Consider the following 2,457-nt stretch of genomic DNA (forward strand, 5'->3'; position numbering starts at 1 on the left):
CCCAGAACATTGATAGTTTCTGATTACTTAATATTTACACCACCCATATATGTCGTGTGCACCCTGTAATAGAGCTACCGAATAGAAGAAGAAGAAACTTAAACAGGTGGCAACACAATGAAAAAGGGATTTTTTTTTTGGAAGATGAATAAAAACAAAAACAAATATCTTTAAAAAAAATTTATGTAGGCAAACAAATTGCTGAAAATTTGTTGAAGCCATATTGGTAGCCGAGGTTTCTAGATGCCAAAAGGAAAAAATGTCGGCCTTTTTTGATTTTTGCTCGGAGAGATGAAGAAGGTGGAGTCTGTGGCCTCATCATAAAAAAAACTAAATTTTTGATTTTATTTTTTATATAAATTAAATCAATTTTATTTAAAAAAAAAGAATTAATTAAACTTAAAGCTAAACTTAAAACTAAACTTAAAACTAAATTTTTAAATTAAACCAAAGCAAAACACAAACCTGCAAAGCCACTTCAACACCGACTCCATCCAACGAGGGAGAAGCTGTTTTCCAGCACCACCACGCCTGAGGTGCTTTGGTATAATTTTTGGTTTTCCGACCTTCTGTGAGTTTGCACCCGGACGACAAGACGGACCGACGAGTGTCCTTTTTAAATAATTTCTAAAAAAAGGGGAAAGGTTAGACTAAATAAATATATATTCGTATTGCTAGGCTTACCTATCATTCATCGTATCGAATCCATTCCGTTTGCTTTTTTTTTCAAACGTGCGCGAACAGGGTTGAGCTCAGGCCTTTTACAAAGTAACGCGTGATTTTGAGATCTCAGGTGGTCTTAGCCATATATATTTATAACAAAAACCCTGTGAAAACAAGCAAAATTATTTAAAAGGTGTGTTAACTTAAAATATATTTTCAATTACTTACCTGGTTTACCCGAACGGACCCTAATACGGACGGACAGGAAAGCCTCATCAGCCAAAACAACTCTTCCCGCTCTATAATTGCCCCCCGTAAACCAGCCTTAAACCAAATCTAAATTGTAAAGCGTAGAATTAAAATTAAAACTAAACTAAATTTTTAAATCTAATGTTGTTAAAGTTTGTTTGAGAATAATTTCGATAATAAAATCCAACATTTATAATGTTTAAATTAAATTTTTAAAAGTCTTAATCAATTAAAATGATCGGTTAAACAATATAAGCGGCGGTAAGTAGGGAAAGGAAAGTTTGCAGGGTAAATTTTGGGACATCCCTAATATTAGGATGTCATGGCGGGATTATCCAATCCCGAGTGGGAGGGTTTATCCTGGCACAACATCTGCCAGCCGTTATAGGTCGTAGGAACGTTTCATCAGGGAGACAGACAGAAACCTACTCGGTGCCCCTTTATATTTTATTTCGTTTATTTCTTTTAGCTGGTATGGTTTTTTTATGTGTGTGTGTGTAGGTGTCAAGAGAGGTAGCAAGAACCACCCCCATCCGGCGAGCTCCAAGCCCGGCGAACGCGAGCATACCAGCGCCGCTACAACTCTGGCAACACTAGTTTCATTTGTTTTGCACAACCACTACACTACGTAAATGGCGCCCAACATGGGGCCCGAGTAGGTCCATAGCCTGATCTTTTGTTAGTTTTCTAATCCTATTTAGTCATGACTACGTAAGTCCTGTTAGGTCATACCTAGAGTCCCTAATTGTTGCGACGTCGTCGGACGAAATAGTAAATTTAGTTTTTACTTTTCTCCATTTCAATAGATGGGAAGCTATAATTGTGCATGGTCAATATTGTACACACCTACGTAAGTCCCGGACAACAGGACAATTTTAGTCTAGTTCGCGTTGCGACGTGTGGTGTGAACAATAGCTTTCCATAGCATACTTATCTGAGAATGCTCAAGTTGTGAAGAAAGAATAGCTAAGGCCAGCCCCCTCTTTTACAATAGTCCATAGAGAGGTAGCAAGAACCACCCCCATCCGGCGAGCTCCAAGCCCGTCGAACGCGAGCATACCAGCGCCTCTACAACTCTGGCAACACTAGTTTCTTTTGTTTTGCACAACCGCTACACTACATATATAGATGGAACAACAATCAGTGGAATAAAGTCGACACTGTTAACACGACCATCTAAACTTTAGAAAGTGCTGAACAAATTGCTATTGGACGGTAATTTTCAGGATTATTAGAAAAGTCGAAGAGCACTGCTTCAAGACTAGCTAACATTGAGATCTGTTAGAACCTCTGTGACAGTGACTGGAAAAGCGTTCATCAACTCAATAACACTGTCAAGAAGAGAAGAAAACAAAAGAGTAAACGATTTTTCTCGTTGCATACTATTACAAGTTCCATTTGGGAAGGGGGCAAGTTATTGTGCTCTCTTTTATTGAAAAACTCACAAGACACCTTATAAAGCGGAGCAGACGGGATATATCAAAGTTGATAGCAGTAATAACAGTACACTGGGTGCTAGGCAGACATGCAAGTCGAAGTGGGCTC

At 38.5% G+C, this 2,457-nt stretch overlaps 1 long non-coding RNA gene across 1 annotated transcript; it reads right to left on the bottom strand.

Moving 5' to 3' along the window:
- Positions 1–602: 602 nt before the first annotated feature.
- On the bottom strand, positions 603–949 carry LOC124420065. Its single transcript, XR_006941007.1, has 3 exons — positions 892–949; positions 685–827; positions 603–627 (listed from the first exon to the last, which is right to left on the bottom strand). It is a non-coding gene; the product is annotated as an uncharacterized LOC124420065 (long non-coding RNA).
- Positions 950–2,457: the final 1,508 nt, after the last annotated feature.

The sequence above is a fragment of the Lucilia cuprina genome, chromosome 5 (assembly GCF_022045245.1).
Source record: "Lucilia cuprina isolate Lc7/37 chromosome 5, ASM2204524v1, whole genome shotgun sequence".
NCBI classification, from domain to species: Eukaryota; Metazoa; Arthropoda; class Insecta; order Diptera; family Calliphoridae; genus Lucilia; species Lucilia cuprina.